This window comes from Miniopterus schreibersii (genome assembly GCF_964146895.1).
Source record: "Miniopterus schreibersii genome assembly, chromosome: 20".
Lineage (NCBI taxonomy): Eukaryota > Metazoa > Chordata > Mammalia > Chiroptera > Miniopteridae > Miniopterus > Miniopterus schreibersii.
In genome coordinates, this window is record NC_138122.1 from 6,127,949 (window position 1) to 6,153,653 (window position 25,705).

Below are 25,705 nucleotides of genomic sequence, written 5' to 3' on the forward strand. Positions count from 1 at the left end.
ACAATCACCTCACTGTTGTCCATGTTCGTGAGTTCTCTCGCTCTCTCTTTCTTTTCTTCTTTTTTGCTCATTCCCTCTACTCCTCCGAACACCCTCTCCCAACACCAAGCACTCTGGATCATTTTAAATAGAATAAAGAATTTATGTTCCTTAAGAGTTTGATAAAAATTGCATTTTAACTTATTTAGGTCCAGGCCTAATTTGTGAGTGGTTCTTTGGCAATTTTTATTAACATGTTATTGTTGATCTTGAATTAATTTTGGAAATTTATATGATCCATTTTGATAAATATTTCATGGCAGTCAAATTTATAAGTATTTATGTTAATGTATGAGGTGAGAACAGTAGGTGCTATATAAAATATATAAAATGTATTTGTAATTGGTATGTATAAATGTTTATACACACACATAGTATAAAACACTTCATAAATACTAACAAAGTATAGGACAGATATTATACATATATAGCCACACAGATAGAGAATTCTATTATTCTGATGTGGAAGCCATACTACATCATTTGTTTCCTCAAAGTTGATGAAACCAAAAGTGAATAATAATAGATTTTAATAGTGTTTTGATGCATTTCTAATACAGTTTGCTTTATCTATATTTCATGCGTAAAGTTTAAAAATAATGAAAGCTTCACTATGAATTGTTTTTTATCAGTATAAATGACTTCTTTACAATGTAATGTTTTTAGTCTTTTATTTTTTATCTGACCTGAGAATTGTATTTCCCGCTTTGATTTTGTTAATGCTAGAAAGACATTTGCCCAACTTTAAAAGAAATTCTTGTGTTGTTCTAATTTAGGCGTACCTTTTGTAGACAAAACAGAAACATATCGTTTCCTTTTCTCTTTTCAGTGGGATCTGAGCCCCTTTTTTAATGGGGGCTTACCCACTGGAGGGTGTTATTAAACTGGCGTGTTTGGCCCTTGTCATCTTTTCGCCGCCCGCCTTTGTTCTGTCCCACCGTCTCCGTGTTGTATACCGTGTGCGATCGGAAGCCCATTTGCTTTGCTTTGACCCTGTCCAGTGCTGGAAATGACTATGTCGCGTTTTCCTCATGCTGGTCTTGCATTTCAGTTCCCAGGAGTGTGCGTGATCTCCGTGAGGCTAATTACTCCAGCTGGGTGAACGAGCTCACCCGCGCTCCTGTCTGCGGCAGGAATCGCCGGGCCTCCCTGCTCGCTCCCGCCTCCGCGCTCACCTTGCATATCAGGCCCGCATTTTAATCTGTGATCCCGGATTACATATCGATGCATCTGTGCGTTCCTTCCGCCCGATTGTCAGATTGATAACAGTGCCTCTGCCTGCTCCCTTTGAGCCACCTCCCCGCCAGGCCTGTCGCGAATTCTTCGTAGGTGCCATTCGTTAGCGTTTCCCTTTTCTCGTCTCTAAGTTGGAATCTATTTCAAGAATTTACCAAAGAGACGTGTGAGTGCTATATTTTCTGATTCTTGGATCGTTTTTTCTTTAATGTGATACATATTTATTACAACCTGTTTTGCAGCAAGAGCTGTGGTCGCTGCTGGAACTGCAGTAGGAAACCTCAGACACTGTCGCTCAAGGTCTTCTGTTGCCTCCAGATGCCATGGGCACTTTCCCGAGTATAAAACATGAAGATCTTGGTCTTTATTCTCAAAGCTTCTGGAGTGACCACTCCCTTCAGTGTGGCATTCAGTGAAAAAGGAGGGCACTCGAGGGCCTTATTTCCTGATTTTTACAACTTTATGAGTAGTTTGCTTTCTGCTTGCAGGTACGAAGAGATTCCTTTCTTTATCTTTGTGTTTAAAACTCTGCCCAGGGGTGTAGACGTGTCTCTCCTAACTGACTTCTAACGTGTGGTGATCTCATTACAATGCACACAAGCTCTTCTTCAGCGCAAGGAAGCATCTATTAAACACTTGATTACCGGCTCTGTGTAGTTTGCTCTGAGAAATCTTAATTATACACATGCTGGCCTTCCATTCTCTCTCCTTCATATCACTCACCTCCCCCCTTCTCTCTCTCCCTCTCTCTCTCACCAGCCCATTAAATTCTTCAGTCTCTTTTTCGGTGTAGAGCAGTCCTCGTTACCACGGGGGATACATCCCGAGACCCCCAGTGGGTGCCTGAAACTGTGGACAGCGCTGAATCCTATATGTACTGTGTTTTTCCCATACATAATGCCTTTGGTAAAGTATAATTTATAGAGTATGCACAGTAAGAGATGAACAGCAATCAACAGAACCATTATAACAATGAACGAGAATAAAAGTTACGTGAATGTCACCCCTCTGTCTCTCCCTTGTTCCCTCAAAACTGTCCTGTGCTGCACTCGCCCTTCCTCTGGTGGGGTGCGACTGGAACAACACCTTCTGAAGTCGAGGACTTTCACCTTTCCGCTTACAGGAGCTTTCGCTTTTTCACTGCGGCTTCTCTGGCGAGGTCTCACGGCCCGCACCCCCCCGCGCTTCGGGCCGTTGCTCAGGAAAAGCAGCGCTGCTCCAGCAGAAGCCCTGGGGGCCTCAGGCGGCCTAGCCGAGCCCGGGGCTGTAGAGGGGCTTCTGGGCAGGAGCGTGCACGGTGTGGACGCTCTGGACAAGGGCAGGACCAAGTGGGGCAGCACAGATTTTATCCCTCTACACAGAGCAGTGTGCAATTGAAAACTTAAGAATTGTTTATCTCTGGAATTTTTCCATTTAATATTTTCAGGCCTTGGTTAACCACGGATAAGTAAAACCGCGGAAAGCGAAACTGTGGGTTAGGAGGATTACTATACACATCCAAACCCTCATCTTAGGCATTTTCTTGAAACAATCTTTCATCCTATCTTTGCTCAAATGTGTATCTTTATCTTTATTAAAAAACTCATGGGAAATAACACCTTATCTGTGAAGCGACTCTTTAGAGTCCAAGGGAGTGTTTTCTTCAACATTCAGGAAGGAAATTAATACAAAGGAAAGCTAGTCAAGCACATGGTCACCAAGAACACCCTTTGTCCCTCTGTCTCTATTGGGCACAAGGCTCTTAAAATAAGAGACTGGATCTTAGATTATTAGCACAAATGTCACTCACATTATTACCAAAGTCATGAATCTAATAAATAACTACTGAGTGCTTGCTTTGTGCAAAGGTGTGTGCCAGTGTGAAGAGGGAGATACACAAACAGTAAAGATCCCGACCACACCTCTCAGCTGAGGCCTGCATGGTAGTTGGACCAGTTCCAACAAGGTCTTAGAAGGAAAACTTTAGGAATCCTGTGTTTTCCTTGTAATCACAAATCTAAACAAGTGCTATGTGACAGCAAGAAAGGGAAAACATGTACTGAATATCCCTCTGTGCTGGCTCTGTGCTCCTTAAAAGTACATTACTATTTATCTGTGCCACACACAGGCAAAGGGAATATTGTTTTGTTTTTAGATGAAGACTTAAGACCCCGTGAGTAGTTTAATAAAAATTTAGTAGCTCTCATCTAGTAATAATTCACACCTCCTGCATGGTGTTTTATTTTTGTTTTAGAAGATTGGCAGAGTCTCCTTTGATGAGAGCAGAGGCTGCCCTTGTTTGGCTGATGGTTGTGATTATTAATTCCAGTGTGCATGTGCTTGTGTTTGGGATGGAGACCTGCATTTAGGATAAACTTGTAGCATTTTCAAAGGTATGCTAGGCTAATGCTAATTTTTGTAGTTCAGAAAATAGTCCAGTTTGTTGAAAGGACAGTACTGTTGATAATAACATCTCTAGCAGAAAATAAATAATCATGAATCTGAGTCAGAAGTCAACGAATCCTCCAGCCTCAGGCAACCCTTAAAAGATGGTAGCCCCAAATGACATCTTAGCTGCACCCTCATGAGAAACCCTGAGCTAGAATCACCCAGCTAAGCAGTTCTTAAATTCCTGACTTACAGAAGTGGTGTGTGATGGTACATATTTATTGTTTAAGACACCAAGTTTAAGGTAACTTGTTACTGATCACTAGATAACTAACTAATGCATCCTTTCATCTAGTTAACTCTTGTATTACTAATGGCTGCTCAGTCTTCTGGTGGTTGAAGACTTATTATCTAAGTAAAGATAAAGATAGTAATGGGGTGTGTATGCCCTTTCTGACTCCTTTGTAATCTTTGTTTCATAGTGATAAGTTAGCTATAATTAAAAAATATCTGTCTACTCAACCCAACTCATTTCTTTGTTAAGTAGTATCAGTTCTGGTTCATTTTGGGAAATAGATTATTCCTCAATCTCAGCTTTCCTAAAAATATGAGTATCTTTTTCTCTAAATTTTTGTACGTTATTTTAGTAAGAAGATAAAGAAAATGCATTTGAGTCTTCTAGTTTAATACCTTTTTTTTCAATTTTTTAAGACATTGATACAGTTTTGAAGCATATATCTCTTTTTGTTCTTAAAAGGGTACATAAAAGATACCTTTATATTTTTAATATACTAGGTTGTTTTAAAAGATATTCAACACATCTGTATAGTCTTCATTATTCTAAACAAGGTAAAATATGTATGATCTTTGGGTTATTGAGGTAGAAAATCTCATCAATTTTAAAAAAACGATTTTTGTCTTCTTCTTTATGTATTCCTTTTAGTTATTTCCTAGCTCATTACACGGGCTAGAATATTCTAAAACATGTTGAACCGTAATAATGATAACTGACAGTCTTTGTGTTATTTCTGCTCTCATATTGCCTCTAGCGGTTTTTCTGGTAAGTATGATGCTAGCTTCTATTTCAAAGAGATCTCACTTATCGAGAGATAATAAATGTTTAATTTTTATTATTTCATTCTTTTTTAGGGTTTCTAGAACTATTTACACTTATAATACCGACCCATCTTTATATCCTTGGAGTTCATTTCAGACACATTTTATCTGTTTACTGCATTGTTAGATTCTATTTGCTAATAGGACTGTATTCTTATAATTAAAGCACTATATGCAACAGTGGAGATAAGAAAATACACATTCCCTGACAAAACACAGATGATCAATACAACCCAGTGAAAGTAATGGCAATTACTACTGCAGGGAAAGGCTGTGAATTATAGTTTGTCAAGTACTATGTTGGTTCAAAGCACTACTAATGGCACAGAGGAGAACCTTTGAGGTAGGGTAGCAATTTTTCTGCCACCAGGCTTATCCCCCAAAGTCACAATTAAATGCCATCAGCAAATGGAAGTACAAAAGTTACTTTTCAAAGCTCAGGTTCTTCACGGTGCCCGTGTAGTCAAACCTCTGTCATTAGCGCCGAGACCCCGAGGCTGGCTGTGGGAAAGAGAGAGAGCTCCAGGGGACCCCACTACTCACAGCGAGGCGACCTGGAGCGCGACACTACGATTTTTGAGCCTCTAGGTCTCATGGTCACAAGGGAGCTGGTCGATCAGCCCTGCGTTGCTTGGAATATCGCTGTGAGTGTCAAATAAGATAAAGGGAGTAAAGCACTTTTGAACCAGAGTCCACCACACACACATGAAGAAATGACCATCATCATCACCACCACCATCATCATCATGTGCAAGAGCGATATTAACCCAAGGCTCACAACCCCCTCCACCCGGCAGGTCCTTGCGCCTTCACATGATAGCACAGGCCTTGTGAAACACGGGTTTACATTTCAGTGCTACTTAATTACCCTTCTTCATCTCCCAGCCACTTTTACATTTAAATAAAACTCTCATTTCACTTAACAATGGAAGGGCTAAGAATTTGCATAGTAAGTGTGAGTCAGTGGCATGATATCTAATTAAAACTTCCCTTTTTTTCCATTTTCCCCTTTTCATTTTTCTCCTCTGAGCTGCTGGCATTATTGTAACTGTATTCGGTGTCCCCATTCTGTCAGCCCCCTGTGCTCTGAGGGAAGCGACGAGGCAGGGCCAGGGGAGAGCGGGAGCAGGAGAGAAGCAGGAGGAGGGCAGAGAGGGAAAGGCTGGCCACCCAAGGGGATGGCGACAGGGGAGCAGGAACCCGGAGGAAGGTCGGAGGGAGGAGAGGCACCGTGGTTGTGGCTGGTGAGACTGTTGACTGTTGAAATAAGGGCCGGGCGAGGAAGAGGGTCTGAGCAATGGAAATTTACCAGAAAGAAAGAAATGGGAAGTAAAGACATGTCCAAATCAGATGAGTGGAGAGGAGCTGTCGCTGAGGAACTCGGGCCCTTGTCTCCTGATGTAAAAGAATTTAGACCAGGGACACTGCTAAAAGCAAAGGCAGGTTCCTGAGGCTCTGCGGAGGGCGAGGGCCCTGAGATGGGGTCCAGGTCCTGCGCCCAGATGGGGGGCTTGGGGCTTTTATTCCTTGGAACAGGGAAGTTGCTGGGTTAACCGATCAGGGTGCAGGTTGGCTGCTCTTTCCCTTGTAGGAACGCTGGGGGCCCACTGAAGTCCACCTTCACGTCAGTAAAGCGAGGCATTCTGGGATCATGCAAGACTTATTATGGGATGCAGGAAAGGACATTTACCAACCAGGTATTGAGTTTGTCTCTGGGGTTTGTGACTTGGCTTTAGATTTGGAAAAGAGGCTTAAAAGGAGCCAGGTTAGTTCCTGGACCATTGTTTCACAGCTACCTGTTGATAACTGCCATGGTCCCCACAGTGTGTAACTTGATGGAGCAATATTTTGGAATATTTGTCTTATCTACTTCAGAGCCTATGAAGCTGACAGAACAGGTGAGACTGTTATTAAGGAGCAAGTAGTTCAAGGAGGTTAGAAAGACTTTGGGTTTTAGCTCAGCAAGGGGCAGGGGGTAAAAGGTGGTAGATGCTTCGTGAAATCACCTGTAGCCTTCCATGAGAGTGTTCATCACACATTACCATGGGGAGATGGTAGGAAGAAAGTAAGTCTGTTACTCTTATTTGAACATCTGTTCTTTTTTCTGCATAAGCTTCTACAGTGTCATTTAATAGTGCAAATGTGTTCCACACCGTCTCTCTTAGATTTTTGTTTTGTTTTGTTTTTACTTCTTAAATTTCACATAGAAACATGACTCAGAAACAGATTCTTCTGAAATTGTTTGTATATCTTCAAGTTATAACCAAATAAGAGTCTTCTCTCCCCTTGCCTTTCCCTCAACAAACTAGAAATTTGTTAAAATCATCTGTCCAGTATCTTCCTTCGCCCACTCTGTTGATGTACAAAGATTGCCTATTTCTAAAATTATCATGCTTATGGGGGAAATCCATCATTAGTGATAATTCATGCTGAGAAGCATGACTCATGGCTCCTGTTAGGAGTTGGGACAACCTTGTGGCACTTTACTCCCTTCTACCACAGTCAGTCATGACAGCCACGCCTCTTGGGGTGCACAACTGTCCAGCTGTCTTCTTCCAGCTTCTTGGGCAGATATGAATCTGAAGGCACCAGGGATTTGACTGAATCAAGATCATTTGGCAAATGAGAGGCCCCAAAGTGGGAGGTAAGGAAGAAATGATGCTGACTACGGGCCTCAGCACTGTGGTACCAGGGACCTGGAGTCAGTTAGATAAGGAAAACCACGGGGCTCTACAGTTAGCAAAGCAACTAGGCAACAAGACCAAAAGAGCACTTGATTAATTTCTTTAAAATCCTTTGGCCCCTTTGGAGTTTGGCATGGGAGGCAAATCCCTAAACCCATGGTTAAGTGCAGGGATTACCTATCCTCTTTGTATACTGTTTCCAAAATTGCTGGATGATCTCAGGTTTTCATAAAATTAAACATTTCAGGCCCCACTCAAGCCATATCAAATAATATTTTTCTGGAGAGAGTCCTCATAAACAACCAGGCAACACTGGTAAACACCACTTTTTACAGGAGTTGCACACTCTCAGGTGAGAGAAAGTTATAAGACCAAGATAGGGCGCTACCTTTAACATACTGTCTAATGAGGACACTTAATTTCCCTGAACCCCTAACCCCCTGGTTATCCCATGTTTAGACTTGACTTTTACGTCAGTGTCTTGATTCAATCTCGGTTTGATGAATGAGGTCATTAAGCAACTCTAGCTCCACCTTTCACAACTTTCACTTTCACTGCCTCTCCAAACATGGCTTTAAGCCTGAGAGAGGAGAGACATATACTCCAGTCCTTTTCATCCCCTGAAACTAAGACCCTGCCTTCTTATCTCCATTCTGTATCCCAGGAGTTAAAATACTGTCCTCGAATGTTGGTTTAGTCTTTGAATGTTGGTGCCTGTTGACAGAGTCTACCTCGATGCTAGCTGCAGGCAGTTAAGATGCAAGCTAACATGCACTGAGCTTTTCCTGCATGCAGCATGCCCTCGAGAATAAGAGCCAGTAGTTGCTGTGCTGTAAGGTTGTCCTTATAGTATCCCAGTTCCTTACTTAGGAAGGCAGAAGGACAGGGAGTTACACCAAGTGTCCAAGATCACTCAAGTAGTAACGGCAGAACAGTATTCAAACCCAAGCATTCAAGCTCCAGGGTTTGAGCCTTTAAACATGAAGTTAATGAGCCTCACCTGAAATGTCCCATCATTATATTCATCTCATCTGTGTGAGGTGAATGGTTTTCCAGCTTGAGCTGGTTAATTCCTCCATAGACAACTGGTGGACTTCTATTCTTGGGGATCGTCGTATCATGCCAGGCTAAGCAAGGGTAACTATGACAAAGCATGGAGGCAAGGCAGCTTAGCCCCAGAAAAGCCTTCAATGTCAGCTCTCCCGAGGGAACCAAGATGACATTCATGCGCAGCCAGGCCTTCTCCTGCCGACCGTCGTCCATTCACTCTGTCACCTGAACTGTAACTGATTTTGCAGATTGCCTGTTTGCTCTTTGCTTGGGTGTGGCTTCTATTCCTGTACCCATTGTGCCCAACAGAGGGATACTTTCCGCATCACCCTACACCTGGGGACATCCCATCTCCACCTTGAGCCTCTAGCAGCCTTCTTTAGTTCTGGTTCATGCCCTGCCTTCTCTTGACCTGCCCTACCCTACACTGAGGCCCTGGCTGAATTTCAAGGAGTGCTGCCGCCCACAAGGGGAGCAGACTCACAGAATTCTGAAATCTTGGCTTTTGTTTAAGACCCCAGAAGGACCAAAATAGTATCTCCATAGGAATTATACCCATATTTGAATTCAAATCCATTCGCATAGTGCATACCCACCTCTTCTGGCTTTCATTTTTTCTAATATTTGGAACAACCAAATTTTCTCAAAATGTGAATTTTCATTTCTATTCAAATCTGCAGGAAGTCCCATTATCAATAGAGCAATTCAATGCATCATGGTACAAATAATTTTAAAATACCACACCCTCTTCAGATTCCCTTCTGAAGTACTAAGAATGGAAATCCAAACCTCCTTTGTAGAGCATAAATATAGCCAAGTAATCTGGATAGGTGCCAGCATCATTAGATATTGTTGTTTTCAATTCAGTAGACAAACTTTGAACCTGAAGCTCTATGGCAAAAATTTGTGTCATGATTTGTGGTTCTTTGAATGAAATGAATGCATGGTTTGTACCCATTTAAAATGGGATGGAAAATATGGACACCTATGGATATATACTAGGCTATGATGTTCAAAAGAAAGAGATATATAAGCTGATTGGTGGCCTTTGATCTTGCTGTCTAGGATTTCAGTTATGTTGTTACCTCTGTGTGCAAAACCTCCTAGTTTATTTCCCCTGGACCACTGAAGAATGTAAAGTCACTTTAAGACATTGTTTAAGTAATGCTGCCAATATTTTTATTTTGACTTGAAATGGAATTATTAAAATAAAAATATTTTTGTATCTCTTTTATAATTTTACTTAGGGTAGAAGGTTAAAGTAAAATCTATAAAAAAATAAGATTATATATTTAGAAAAACTACCTCGTATTCCCTAAAACTATGAACTTCTGTTCACACATTTAGCTTTCACTGAATTAGAGAAGAAAAGTCTTAGTCAACATATTTCCAAAGTGATCTGTTCATGTGTGTGTACTACCACACATAGGTATTTGGAAGGAAGGAAGGAAGGAAGGAAGGAAGGAAGGAAGGAAGGAAGGAAGGAAGGAAGGAAGGAAGGAAGGAAGGAAGGAAGGAAGGAAGGAAGGAAAGAAAGAAAGAAAGAAAGAAAGAAAGAAAGAAAGAAAGAAAGAAAGAAAGAAAGAAAGAAAGAAAGAAAGAAAGAAAGAAAGAAAGAAAGGAAGAAAGAAAGAAGAAAGAAAGGGAGAGAGAGAGAAAGAAAGGGAGAGAGAAAGAAAGACAACAGAGTGGTTGGCCTGCCCTTTTGGAATAATATTGTAATTTTCTCCATATTGGTAGTTGTTTCAAAGAATGAGAGGCTAAGAATCAAAGGCTTCGCAATGGATGGCCTGGGACACCCTAGGTCACCCGGCTTGGTTAGTTCCCTGACCTCATCTTCTCTCATTATGTCCCTCATTCCACCGGAGCTAGAAAGGGCTCCTTGCTGTTCTGTAAGCAGGCCAAGCATGCTCCCCTTCAGGGTATGGCTACTGGGAAGCTCTTTTGCTTAGAGAATTTTTCCTCCAGAAACACGATGGCTCACTCCAACACTTCTTTCTGGCCTGAAATAGACACCCTTTCAGGCTGCCATCCATCAAAAAGCAACGTCCCCATCACCTCCCCAGAACTCCCTGTCCCCCTACCCTACTTTATTCTCTCCATCTCACACTCACACTCACACACACACTCTGAATATTTTCTTTACGTTGACTGTTGACTCCACTCTAGGATGTAGGTTGCTGAGCAGAGGCTATTTTGTTTACTATATCTGAAACAATACCAGGCAACTAGGAGAAATTCAGTAGTTTCCTTCTGAATAAATGAGCACGTGGAAGTGTCTGGTTGCAAGGAAAAGACAACCAGTCGGTGGTTTTAAAAAGAGATTATTTGCCTCAGCCAGTGTTGCTCAGTGGTAGTGTGTCAGCTGGCACACTGGAGGGTTGTGGATTCAATTTCTGGTCAAGGGCACATACCTAGGTTAGAGGTTTGATCCCAGGCCCTGGTTGGGGCGCATGTGGGAGGCAACCGATCAATGTGTCTCTCCCATATAGATTTCTCTCTCTCTCTCTCTTCCTCTCCCCTTCCCTCCCTTCTACTCTCTCTAAAAACCAATAAAAAAATATCTTCAGGTGAGAATTAACCAAAAGAGAGAGAGGGAGAGAGATTATTTGTTTCATGTAAGAAAAGTGTTGAGTCCCAGAAGTGGGTGGCAGCCCTCCACACATCCTTCTCACTCTTCTTACCTTATTGTTGCAAGATAGCTGCTGCTCTTCCGGCCATCATGCCCACCCTCAAAATAAGAAAAAGATAAGAGGAGCAAAGGGAAGGGCTATTTTCCCCTGGGGATTATGTCATTTTGTTCAAGAGAAGGCCTTCTCAGGGCACATGGCCACGCCCAGTGCCAAGAAAAGCTGAGAAATCAAGTGTTTAGCTTGCTTGAAACACAGTTTGTGAGAAGAGATTTGAGAGATTATTGAGGAAGCCCACGCACAGTATCATTGTCAGGCTTAAATGAACCAGTGTGCATAAGATACCAGTGCATAGTAATCATCGGAAGAATAATAGCATTATTATGGGAGGTTCAATAAGCCTCTATGAAATCTATTCAGGTTTTCTCTTTGCCTTTTCCTATACTGCATCGTTTAATTTTCTATATCCATCTGAGAATGCCATGGTAACATTTCATATTATACTGAGACTCAGAATTGTAGAGCTTTAAACTGTAATCTTTGTTTTGCTTGATTTCATATATTAACAAATTCTGAGTGTATCAAAGCACATGATCGTTGCCCTGATTTTGTTTCCACAATTCTGAACTCATTAAGTGACTTTAAGCTCTGTCGGAATCTGGTTTTAGGACCACTCTGCCTGTGTTGACAAGAGAGCATATCCGATTGGCAGATTCAGAGTTTTCATGTGCCAACCAGTTGTGTCTCAACCTACTCTCTTTATAGCTCAAGAGGGAAAGACAGAGGTCACAGGAAAAGCAAAATTATTTCCCCAGTAATAAGAACCATGAAGCATTAGGAAGACTTTTCAGAAAAAATGTAAAAAAAAATGCATCTACCAGAAATCGGACATTTCTCAGAAATGTTACTCTAAAAAAAGACCCCGCATTTATACATGATGCATATTGCCACCGTGCTCTGAAATCCTCCAGAGCTGATTACAATGAACTTTCACCCTGCAGGCCCTTTAGTGTCTATAGTTCCTGCCTCACAGAACCTGGAGACGGAGGGGAGCCCGGCCTCCCCTTCCCTCCGCCGGGCCCTGGTGTGCATGAGGCACTGTCCTGGAGCGAGGCTAAACAAGAGCATTCAGGTGTGTCTTCATTAAAAAGACATTTCTTCCTTAGGGACAGGAACTGCCTTCCCGTATTCATGACTCTACCTACCTCTAGTTCCTGTCACAGCACCTGGCACAGAATCAGAAACCAGTAAAATTCTGCAAAAGGAATCAATAAAAGAAGGCATGGACTGTGCCACGTGGCTTAACCGATCTCTCAGCACACTTATTTCAAACCTCTCTCTGAAATATCCACCTGACATGAGCCACAACATCATTTCAAAATCACATGTGAGCGTGTCCTGGAAGGTGAATGCGTGAGGCTAACATCACCCTGAGCTGTCTTGAGGGCAGCTGGTCAACATGTTCTACTGTGATGCTCTCCTGGATTAAAGCTCTACCTTCATGGGTTTGATTTCTGAGCAAAAATCTGTGTCCGGATGCCCTTGCAGTCTACCCATAGCTGTTTCTCTCAAGTCCCAGAGTGTGTGCTTTGCACTTCTCTCTTAAAGCATTAATATTCTGTTCGATGTTGTGGCCTCCTTATGACAGTTATCACATCAATGGTCTGGCCCTCGTCACTCCCACTTAATTGAGAGCCCCTCGGAGACAGGGCCTAGTGAATGCTCACCCCACGTATGCTTGTTCAGGGAATGGAGCAGGATGGAATGAAGTGGAAGAAATGGAATGGATTAGAATAACCTAGATACAATGGGGTATCCAGATAAGCCACAAAGGAGACTCAAAATGAGTCTAGATAACACTCAAGATAACTTTAAAAAGAAACAAGAACAGCATGCAATTGTTGAGAGAGCGCGTCATTTTCAGTAAAAATTTATTTTTTTGTAGGGTTTGAGTTTTAGTCTCAAAGCACAGGTTCTTTGAAATTGAGCCTAAGCCAATTAAGAGCTTCCCTTGTTTCTTCTAGAGGAAAACACCCAAGGCTCTCAGAACCTTACAGGCGTCACGTTCTGTCTCTGTGGGACGTCGCCTGGTCTGGTATTTGTCTAGAGGTAGGTGATGTACCTGCAGCCCCTGCTTTTTAAAAATAAATAAATAAATAGAAACAAGATTATTTGGCCTTTGGTTGGGATCCTCTCTTAGAACGGCCATGCCCTCGACAGTGGGTTTAAATTACTTGTCAGGGAACTGGAAATCTTCCGAATGAAAATGCTGGAGTCGTGTCCTTCCCTTCTGCTGACTGAAGACATGAGTGTTGTTAAGCTTCGTGTCTCCCATCCTCATGCGGAACCGATTTCTTAGAGAATTATTAGGGTTTCGCTGACATCAATCCAGAAAGAGACAGGAGGGAGAGAACACAGGATACGGAGGGGGGAAAAAAATCCCTGTTTTTCTTCTGCTGTCAAAAACAGAAGAAAAAGAAATACACCGAGATCAATTTTTACTTGAACTCGCTCTGTGTGAAGAAACAAAGTTTATTTCATACTTTTTACAAAATCCCCAACACCGTGAGCGCCACGGAAAACAGGAGGGAAGCGCCTTTTGTTAAAGAGCCAGTTGTTACAGTTGTGCTGTGAGTAGCAGCTCACGGGGGTGCAGGAGCCCCGGCTGCTGGGCAAGACAAACCCAACTGGCATTTCCCTTCTTGCAGCTACGCAAACCCGATGGAGAGAACCTTCTTGATTTGGGGGAAAAGCTGGCAACTGGCACTACTACTTCCTTGGGCCCAAAGTGACCATAGCAGGGGGAGTTAAAGTGAATCGGTAGTTCTGGAAGCCTGGCAGACAGCCAAAGGCCTTGCCAGGTAGGCAGGGCCCCTGCAGGGAGCCCAGCTGGCAACAGCTGGGACACTGCGCTCAGGAAGCTCAAACTGAGGTTGACAGTGTTAGCGATGTCCCTACCTCCTCCTTCGCTCCCCCCTCCAGCCACCCCCCCCCAGGCCTTCCTGGCTATTGCCTGTGTCCATGGGCTATGCTATAGGCACATGCTTCTTCTCTTAATCTCTCCCAGCCCCCTCCCCTGCGCCTCTGAGATCCCTCAGTCTGTTCCACGCAGCCACTGGAAAACAAAACAGGCACAAGAAGAGGCGCCTAGGGACAGGGTAGGAGCAAGCGTCCCTTTGTTTGTGGAGCACGGGATAAACAAGCCCCTGTGCCTTGCATTCCAGGCCCTTTGGATCAGGGTAAAATGGAACTGAACAAAGCAAACTATGCATTATTAATGGTCGTGTTTCTTTTAAAGATTCGATACGGGCAGGCACAGAGCATTGCCATAGAAAGCGAACGGCTCCTCAAAATTGGCAATTCTTTCCTTCAGTCCGCTCTCAGTGGGATGCTGCATGCATCTTTTCTCCTGTTTTACCTGTTTGGGGGCTTTTTGAACAAAGAAATGAGAATCCAGGAAAGAGAGAGTAAAGAAAGCAGCGAGGCAGCCAGGGAAAGGGAAGGAAAAACCTAAAAGCTATGAAGGGACAGGGACAGGGAAGCAGACTGTGAAAGCAGGTTGCATTAAAAATGAGGGGGGGTAGTAATAGGACAAGACATTGATACCCTCTAGGATGTTTACCTTGCCCCTGGGGAACCCGCAGGCGCCGCATTCCCTGCGGGGAAGCATTTGCCTGTTCCCTGTGGCCTGACCATAGCGGGGAGCATCTCTGCAGCCCTCTGCGTCTCCCAGACCCTCCCCTGCTCCCAGCTCTGCCTTGTGCCCACCCTACCCAGGGCCTGACCCCCAGGGCCTGACCCCCAGGGTTCTGCAGCAGGGCTGTGATGTCCACCAGCTTCATGCAAGGATCCCAGCCCCAGACTCTGTCGCCTCGGAGAAGACAGAGGCAGACAGGACATGGGTAGCCTTCGTTCTCCATCTGGTCCAGACTAAAGAGGCAACCCAGCCCTTTTTGGTGGGCAGGACTCCAGGGCCCGCACAGAGCCTGGGGCAGAGGCCTGCAGGAGGGCGGCTGCCCCGGGCAGGGGCTGAGGCAGGGAGTCCAGCGAAGGGAAGAGCAGGCCCAGCCTGGGCAGGGGCGGCTCCTGGTGCCGCAGGGACAGCGGGCGGGTGAGGCCAGGGCGTGTGCCCGGCAGTGGGGTCAGGTACGACCTTGCACCTTGTGTGGAAACAGATTTCCACCTAACTGGTGTGTGACACAATCAGTGGGTTCTGAGCAGAAGGGGATAATCTGACTTACACGTTAAAAGGCTCAGCACCTGGAGCGAGTGGACCGAGGGGAGCCAAAGGGAGCCAGAAAGGGGGCGAGGAAGAGCTGTCGTGGTCGGGGTGGGGTGTGGGCTGAGACACAGGGACACAGACAGGGACTCGGAGCTGAAAAGAGATTGTGGGGGGGTGGTGGGGGGGGTGAGAGAGAAGGGTGAAGATTGAACCGAAGAATGAACCTGAGTCCTGGCCAGTGTGGCTCTGTGGTTAGAGAATCATTCCTCCCACTGAAGGGTCACAGGTTCGATTTCCAATCAAGGGCACATACCTGGGCTGCAAATTTGATCCCTGGCAACCCATTGGTCTCTCTCTCTCTCTCTTCTCTCTCCCTGCCCCCTTCCACTCTCTCTAAAACCAATGGAAAAATACCTTCAGGTGAGGGTTAACAACAACAGCAAAAAGAATGGGTCTGAGGGTTTTGACTTGGGTTACTCAGTGGCTTTTACTGAAATAGGAAACACTCTGAGAAAGGTGGCTTGTGGGACAAAAACAAAATTTTGCTTTATGCAGAATAAACATGAGACACCTATTAGAGACTGCAGTAGAGCTAAAGGCAGAATATATAAATCTACACTCCAGGGGCAGGTCAGGGCTGAAGTCACAAGTGTGGAAGTCATTTGTATATGAAGCAATTTATAGCCCCGAGAGAAGGCTGAGCCCTGGAGCACCCCAGCATCTCCAAGCTGGGTGCAGGTAATCCAGCAAATACACCTTACTGGCAGTCCCAGTGAGTCAGGAGGGAAACCAGAGAGTGATTTTCTCAGGGCATGGAAAATGAGTCCTTTTAAGGCAGAATGGGGATGAACAGGAGAAAATTCCTACTCTTAAGATGTTCTCAACTTGGCAAAAGGATGACAGTACAGCAGGAGAGATTCCACAAAATTGGGGAGAAGAAAGTACTGGAGCACCTCGGTTCTTTGATGAGCTTTGTCTATAAGGTAGAAAGTGGCCAAGGAATGTTTCATACAAACAAAGTGTAATATTTTAGTAAGACCTCTCAGGAAGGGCAAGCACTTTCTCTGTAAAGAAGTAGAGAAAAACGCACACATACACACAAAGGGAAGTTTTTGGAAAGTTCCAGAGTGCCTGAGACATCACATGCAAAGAGTCTTGTAACAGGAGATGAGGCTGGAGAAGTAGGGCTGAGCCAGTTTGGTGAGCCCTGTACAACCAGCTGAGAAGCTTGGGTTTTATCCTGGAAGCAATGAGAAGAGAACAGAGTAAAACAGACATATCTGCTTGGGTTGAAGTATTTGAAGACTGGAAGTAGTTTCATTGAGAAGCCTTAACTAAAATGCATATTAGACAACAGTGATGCATGTCGCTGTCTAAGAAGATAAGAACCACGACCATTCATGAGTATGAGCCTAGGTCCACCCCTGAATGGCTCTGATCCTCAGTGTTCTCAACTGTAAGATGGGGAAACAACTGGATGATTTCTGAAAGCCCTTCCAGCTCAAAAGCATCTCTGTGACTCTATCTGGTGGGCTGACATGAGGTGGCCTGTGCAGCAAACAGTAAGCTCTGTGGAGACAGGAGTCGCATCTATCAGTGCTGCATAGTTGCCTAACACCTTCTTAATCCAGGGCCTGATAAACAATTGTTTCTGGCAAAATGCTTGTGGAATTACTCTGGGAACAGATGAATGAACTAAAGGGGAGTGGCCCTGGGGATATGTGGCCTAATGTGGCAGATGTATCTGGTGGGATCTCATGGTGGAGGACCTGGAAGTCAGCGAAGGAACCAGCCATGGGCACTGCTGAGAGGCAGCCCTGGTAGAGCATCGCAGGCACACTTCAGGAAATCCTGACAGTTGGATTTGTGTCTGGATACATGATGGCTGAGCAATAATCTCTCAGTGACCCAAGACAACCTTCTTTTCTCTATGGAGCAACCGTTATTTGTTTCAGGGTGAAAAAATTCCCAGTGGAGACAAGAGAGCCCAGCTGTGTTTGGGTTTTACAGGCTGTCTCAAGATTTCTCTGAGATGTTTTGGTTTATGGCAAAATTGAAAACACAGCATTATCATGGTCATTATTACCATTATCATGTATTCAAGGACCACTAATAATTGATGTTTACTCAGTAGCAATAACAAGCAATGGAATTCAATAAGCATTGAATTAGGTTTGGCCTCTGTCCAGTTGGCCTGTGGTAAATAAGAAAAAACAGACAAATTTTGCCCAAATTTTAATCTCCTCAAAATATATTTGTTTCACAAGCTCTCCTTGCTTACACATGGCTAGACTGAATGAAACCAAGAGAGCTGACTTAAATATTGCCATCAGTGTTTTATACCAACACTTCCCAAAATATGTTTTGTGGAAAGGATATTGATAGATGATTTTTAAAAAATGTCAGACACACAGATTTGGAAGACAATGGCTTGAATGGAGGTAAATATGCTTACTACTGCAGGGCTGTGCTGAGGCTTAAATGGGCTAATGTGCCTTGTAAGCACCAAGGAGGGGAAATAATGCGTAGCATTTTCTAAACCTATTTGAGCATAGGATCATTCTCTAGGAGGCTATAAAAATGCGGTTTTAAAAATCTGTTCTAAAATGCAAGATGTTTCCCTTTTTTTAAACAACAAAATAATTTTATTTCTCAGGCCCCTTTGCTGTCCTCTCAATTCACCAAAACCTGGGTAACACATCCTATTGCTATTGAGGAACACTGTGGATTGATGGTTGATCCATAAAGCCCTCCCCAGGGTCCCCACAGCATTGGGGCCACACAGGCAATTGAATGATAAATGAGGACAGTCTTTTTTTTTTTTTTTTCCACTGTAGTATAAAGATTTAAGGATCATGCTTTTATGAGTATTAAATCAATTGGGATCCTGACACACATACTACAATGGCTAAAATAAATCAGACTGACAATACAAAGTGTCGGTGAGGAAGTAGAGCAACTGAAGCCCTCACACATTAAGAGTCATTACTAGGAGTGTGAAACAGGGCGAGGACTTCGCAAAATTAATTTGCACTTTCATAGGAGGTTTAAACACATGACTGTACTTTGATAGAGCAATTCCACTTTTGTGTATTAATTCAAGACAAATGAGTAAATAAGTTCACCAAAAAATTTATGCAAGAATATTTTATGTATAATAACCACAGGAACAATGTACATGTTCATCACTAAAGATAATGGAGATACACAAATTGTGCTACACTCATCAGTGGAATACTAGTCAGCAATAAAAAGTCATGACCCACCTTTCTACACAACAGCATGGCTAAACCTCAAAAAATATTAGGTTAAGCCAAAGAAGCCAGATACAAAAAATGACATATTGTTTGAGTCTGTTAATATTAGGTCCTCAAACAATCAAAACTAAATCATAGTGATATAAATCAGATCAGGGATTGCCTTGGGTTAAGGAAATGGGGCAGTAAAGTGAGTGGAAATTGACTAGAAGGGCCTTGAAGGATTCTCTGGGGCAAAGGAAACGCTCTACTTTTTTATGGTGGTGGTAGTTACACAAGTGTTTACAATTGTCGAAACTCGTCAAACACAACACGTAAATCCATGCATTTGATTGTATGTAAATTAAACCTCAATAAAAGCAAAGAAACTGAAATAATTGGAACCCTTTCCTCCCACAGCATCTTTGTGTGGGATATTTGTTAGCACATGACTGTCATGAACTGAATACTTGCCAATGAAAAGTACAGAAAATGTGAAGTAACCCATTTTATGACACAGAGGACAGTGTTCACGCTGGTCTTTTGGAATAAAACTGGTTAATTCCCAGTGCTTATTCTTGGGTCAGCGTGGACAGCCCTTCTAAAGAGTGACATTAGGAACCAGATCCATGTATATTGTTCTGGGACTCCTGCATATCCCCCTATAAAAGAACACATTCCTGACACATGGTCAGCTGATGAGTAGCCCTTCATTTTTTAACTAAGATCACCACTGACTCTCACATTTAGCACAAGTTATATATATTTTTTCACCTCAGCCTGGCATCTTGTTTATTCTCCAGGGAATGCTGTTCTTACTGAGACTCTTAAAGCAGCCAATTGATATTAAGAGTAACATCAGCTAATTTAGAAACTAAGAAGTGAACACAAGCAAAATCAATGGCTTTACCAGGCTCCACCAGTGCCATGTTGATGATAAACGCGACAGTCATCAATCATTATTTAACATCATTACTTAACATCATCATTAAACTGAAAATAGAAGGATCAGCACAACCACAGTCTACGCATTAATTTAAGATTGATGAATATTACATAGGTTTTTAAATAACTTTGTCCCCTTAATGTGGCTCTTAGGTTCTCTTCCCGGGCCAACAAAAGCCTTGATCTGAATGACTTTTTGGGGAGCACCTGCTAAGAGCTTGCACAGCCCTCTCCCTATCGCTTCACCTTTTCTCCCCCGTTCTTTCCTCTGCTCATCCCTCCCTTCCTCCCCACCCTCACCGTGCTCTACGCTTATTGAAAACTGTGCTGGATACTCTGTGCTCTGTATTTTCATTGGTTTTATTTTCTAGTAATTAGAAATGGTATTATTAACTCATTTTACAGGTTGAGAAGTTGAGAATTAGAGAACTCATGTATCTTACAAAAGAGAACAGGTTTGGACTTTGAAAGCTGGTGTTTGCTCCTGGTGGTTTGGATCCCAGCTGAAGTGCCCACACGCCGGAGGGCATCGCTTACATGCCCAGTCCTTCGCTTGGTGCCAGTGATGTTCTGTCATCTCCACTAGTACACTCTGTATGTTGGCTGAATTCCAGCCTGGCCAGCAGTCCTTAACTTTAAATACATGCTATTATTTTCTATTTTGCTTAAAAGCGCTCCATACATTTAAAAAAGAATAAAAGAGCTTCCCAGCAAATAATGTTATTTGACGTCACCGCAGATATAAATATGCTCTTTGTTTGTACAGTATTTGCATTTTAAAAATGGTTTCAGGGAGTTCTCGTGTTTACATTCAAGCTTCTTTTAAGGGAATTACTCCATGTGTCCTAAGCGAGTTCACGATTAAAAAGAAAACAATAGAATCTTCTTTCCTAAAGCCAGTGATTGCTCGAATCCAGCGCCCTGCTCCCCGCTTCCACCGACCGGCCCGAGGAGGAAACACAGACACGCAGCAGAACATGCGCTCCCCGGGGCTCCGGGTGGGCTTTGGGGGGCCCCAGGTCCTGTCCCATCTCCTGTGTTACAGGTTAAGAGCAGCTGTCTGAAGACTGCACTTAAAACACCATAGAGCAGCCTTGATCTCTTCTCCAAGCACATCTTGGCCCTTCTTTGTTTTCTAGAATCAAAGCCCTGTCCAACACAGAAGGCATGCCTGTCCCCAGAGGGCCCCCTAAAACCAGCCTTCAGCTTCCAGCTCAGCTAAACTGATGATCTCACTCCTCGAATCCCGTGGCCACTGCGTCGTAGTCTCAGTTGGTCTGGGGAAAGGGGGTGTCTGATCCTCTTTGGCTGTGACCCCTGCCACCGCCTGGGTCTGCCCTGAAGAGGGCAGGCTCAGTGAGAGGAGGGGATGCAGCCAGAAGCCAGGACCAGAGGGCAAGAAGCTCCAGGTAGCAGCTGGGGACTTGGCTTCGAGAGCTTTCTTGAACAGGTCGCTCTGGCCCTCAACATCCTCATTTGAAGAAAGGAGTTGGACTCCACCAGTGTCTTCAACCTCGGGGGCAGAGGTTCACAGGGCCCATGGAGGGGGCATGAGAGTCCGTGAATTATTTTCAGTGTTTACAAAGCTCATCAAAGTCCAAAAGTGGTCAGTTTACCTATTTTGAACTCATATCATATTAACTGAACATAATAAACACTCAGATATTTATTAAATCTGAGTTTATTTACTAAATAAATATTTACTAAAAAAAAAAGTTGGGAAAGCTAATGCAATTTGTTTGGCAGAGATAATATTTTTAAAAAATAAGACTCATGGGGGAAATACTTTCTAAAAAGGGGCTTAATGCTGAGAAGCTAGAGAAAAGCTATATAATGTCTGAGATTTCTTCAAGAATGTGGTCCTGCGATTTGCCGTTTACCTATAAATATATGTGGTAGAAGCTTCAGGGTGAGTGTATTATTTGAATCACTTATAGGTCCAGGGGCTTTTAAGGGCCCTGCACATCTTGACAACTACTGGAGTAGACACCCTTATCACCCTTATTTTACAAATGAAAAAGGCTGAGAGAAGTTAAGACACTGGCCAGGGCCATACAGACCTACCTGTCTATGTGTCTGTCTATCATGAATTTACATATAGGACTATTTCTAATGTAGATGTGAGTTAGTGTAGGTACCTAAGGGAGATCGAGCAGCTTCACATGAGTTTAACGTCCACACAACGTACGGAAAACGCTGCATGGTTCAAACATTTCTGTGCTAGAAAGGAGGTGCTCAGGCCACAATGACAAAATACCACAGGCTGCAGCCTTAAACAACAGAAACTTATTTCCTTCAGTTCTGGAGTCTGGAAGTCCAAGATCAAGGTTCAGGCACAATTGGTTTCCTTTGAACTCTTTCCTTGACTTGCAGACGGCTGCCTTTTTGTTGCTCCTTTACCTGTTTTTTTCTGAGTTTGCCTGCATCCCAGGCCCTAATTCACAGGAGCACCAGTCAGGCTGGATGAGGGCCCACCTTAGAGATACTGCGGGGGTTAGGGTTTCAAAATATGAAGGGGGAAGGGGAATTACAATTCAGTCCATAACAGGAAGTTAATACATTTCTCTAATCACTCTTAGAGCTACATGTATAAGACAAATTTCAAAATCCCTCCAAGTAACAGCTTTATTTCTATAAAGGCAGTGACCCACTTAGCAAAAGGCAGTGGGAGAAACAGGAGCCTCGAACCTTTCATAGCTCAGGAATTTAGGCCTCAGGATCTTCTGAGCTCCCCACAGATTCTCCCAGGTCTATCCTATGTTCTTATTCCTTGGGCTCCTCTGTAACTCATGTGGGGACCCCAGAGTAGGTGGAGGGAAGGAAATGAGAAAGTCCCACAGTCCAGAGCTGGTGAAATAAACCAGCAGGAGCAGTGCCTCCAACTGTGGAGATACAGGGACCTCTGAGGACAGCTGGGCATTTAGACTCAGGCTTGGGCCGAAGGACAGCAGCCACAGTGCACTCAGGTCAGCACGTTCCTCTCAACCACGTGAGACACATAGTTGAGGTGCCAGGCACAGCTGTTCATTTTACCCATAGTGATGACTTTGGAGGAGAGACCTAGGGAGCTGGGTAGGTGCCCTGGCTCCAACAAAACCTGCTGAGGTTCAGAGTGAAGCTCCACCCTGTAAGGAAATGAGTGTAAAGAGAGGACTGAGACAGGAGACTAATCATATGAACCGACTATTCCAACAGTGAGCTTGGAAAGGGAGGCTAGAGGTTACCAGGCATTCTGTGGTCAATGCAAGACATTCTGGTTCTGCCCACTAGCAGGGGCTGAGGTTTGAGTACACAGTCAGCTGGATAAGGGACAGGGTGTCTGGGCTGAGGCAAATCAGAGGGTGCTGGTCTTTTCTGCTGAGCATCCCTGGAGCAAGCAAGGACTGATCCAGACAGGCCACAGGGCCGCTGAATTTGGTTGGTGCTTCACCTTGCTGCTTTCCTATATTCCCCTGGGTTTCTCACTCTGCTTCGTAAAGAGGTCCAGTTCCTCTTAATTTGACCTGTCCTTGACTGCAGGTTCCAGAATGCATTCTGTTCTGGTGCCTTGTCACTGCAAATTATAAACAGGATAAATTCTGGGCCAGGAATTTACCCCGGGGAGCAAAGCTGCAAAGGCAGAAGGCGGGCTACCTGGCCCAATCGGTCTGCCTCCATTTCTAATGTCTCTAGCTCTGTGATTATGATTCTATGAGTATGATTGCTGCCAAACATTTGGTCTGCCTGCTGGAAAATGTATGCCGGTTGCCCACCCCAGCCCTCCCCAAGGCCCTGGCACAAGGAGGCTCCTCTCCCTCAAGGGGAAGTCATCTATCGCTCCCATCCTTCCTGCCACTCTAGAGATGAGTCAGCCAGTGCGCGTGCAAGGCCCGGTGCATGTGCTAATGGCTCCTGCTTTAATCAGCCTTGGGTTGCACAGTGCTGTTGGAGTCTCCAAGCAGAGAGTCTAGTTGGAATCTTCACCCCCTGCATGCTTTTGGGGCCCCTCGCAAAAGCCTTCTTAATGTAGTTATAGATTATGAATCTTGACTTCGGTGATAGTAGAGAAGCACTTACTCTACCATCAGGAACCTCCTCCCTGTCAAAGCGTCATATCCTTGTCAATGCCATTGTTTTGTGCTGGACACAGGAGTCCACAATCAGGCCTTCCCCACAGCACTGAAAGGGAGGGAATTTGGGTCACTGACCAGTTAAAATTCCTTAGTGGCAGCTCTTTAATCTGATGGGGCACCTCACTTACCCAGTGGGGCTTTCCTGAAGGGGGAGGGCCCTGGAGAGGTTGGCTCTGTCTGGAGTTGCACCAAGGCTCTTTGCTGCCCTTCAGTTAAATTCCCCTTTTGTGTGAATTTTTACTAATTCCTTGCATCAGCTGTGGTCACTACCTCTGACACTAGCGTTGCCAAAGGTCATTCACTTTGCTGCTGCTGTGTGGAACCTCTTATCCTTGATGGAGGGGTTCTGACTGATTTGAATGGGAGATTTTCACTGCCTTGCAGTAAACAGCTGCTCCTTCTAACAAGATGCTTAATCTGGTCCCCCGTCCAAGCTAGTGAAAGGAGGGTTCCCTAGCTTGCAGTTGACAAAAATGATCAGAGCCTAAGGATACATGAAAGAACTCCCTGGCCTCTTGGGGTAAAATCTCCTTCTTGAGTTAACGTTCAGAGCATAGAGGCATTTTTTTTAAATGGCTGTGGGAACAGTTGATTGAATTGGTGGTTGGGACTGAGCTCTCAATGCAGCACTTCAGGATAGTGAAATGATGCCATGGGGCCAGGCCTACACTGTCCCGAGCAGTGACAATGCATGGAGCCCTGGTGCTGTGGGCTGTGGGTCCTGGTGGGGAGAGATGTTTCCATGCTAATCTAACTGCAAGACACAGCTCCTGCAGCTGGAAGCTTACCTCCACGAATTCCACTTATCGGAAACCCTGGCCCAGGCTGCATGCTGCTATGACCCAGTTGCCATGGAGAACTTGTATATTCTTAGCTCCCTTGCTGCTTTTACAGGCAGAATTACAGAAGAGAATGTCTTTCCTGCTAGGGGATATAAATATTACAGAGATATGCTCATTTCCTCTCCCTATAATGATTATTACCAAAGATATGCAAGACGACTTCATCACAAAGCATTGTCTTTTAGAATGAGCTCTTGGTAGACTTTTACAAGGATGGATACGCCTGCCAGGAATGGGTTGCATTGACATTCAGCTATCTACTAGATAAATATTAACTAGAACTATTTATACATTCAACAGATTTTTGTGGAGTGCTGACTATGTACGAAGCCTGGAGAATGGAGAAACAAGATATTTTCCTGCCTTCAAAGGTCTTATGTTTTAGTAAAGGAATGTAGAACTTCAAACAAATAAATGTAGGAAAATAAATAAATAACATGTGTTGCACTAGACTCCTATACTGAGTGCCAAGAAGCCTAAGAGGGAGTAGAAATACAGAGATTTGCTGGGGGTGGGGGTGGGGGGTTGTCAGGAAGGCACCCTGGAAAGGGCAGCCCTTGAACTGAGTCTCAACTGCAGGATGTTTGTTCACCAGAAAGGGGGAGGCATTCCAGAGCCATCTTCGGGGCATCAGTTTTGCCCTTGTGGTGTACAGGTACTAATCCTCCAAACTCTAGGTCTATTTTCCACAAAAGGCAGAAGGTGAAGGCAAAAGCCAAAGAAGTATATGTCAGTTCAGCCTGTTCTCAAGCTTTCTGGAATTCCGGTTCCGTGATCTGACCTCTCCGGCTGTATGTAAAACAGCCTGGATTGCTCAGTATTTTCAGCTGAGTACATGAATGTTATGAATAAAATTGAGGTTTGGTTAGCAAGGCACAGTAATCAGAGAGCTACCAAGATGGCCCCCAACTATCTTCAACTCCTGGCATTTGTGCCCTTGTGTGATCTTCCACTTAGAATAAGGCTGAAGCGTGTGACCAATAGAATACAGTGGCTGGGATGGGGTATGCCTTAAAAACTGGGTCATATAAGGAATTGCATCTTCCACCTTGATCTCTTGTTGTGAGGACAATTAAGGCAGCCCTTTGGAAAGACCCACATGTACAGTAACCAGTTTCCAGGCATGTGAGTGAGCCGCTTTGAAGTAGATCTTCCAGCCACAGTCAAACCTTCAGATGACTACAGCCACAGTTAATATTTGATTACAACCTTACGAAAGACCAGAA

The 25,705-nt window shown here is 44.1% G+C and overlaps 1 protein-coding gene across 6 annotated transcripts in view; it reads left to right on the forward strand.

Annotated features, from left to right (window-relative positions):
• OPCML (opioid binding protein/cell adhesion molecule like) overlaps window positions 1–25,705 on the forward strand; it is a 1,023,398-nt gene that overhangs the window by 946,717 nt on the left and 50,976 nt on the right. The window lies entirely within an intron of this gene.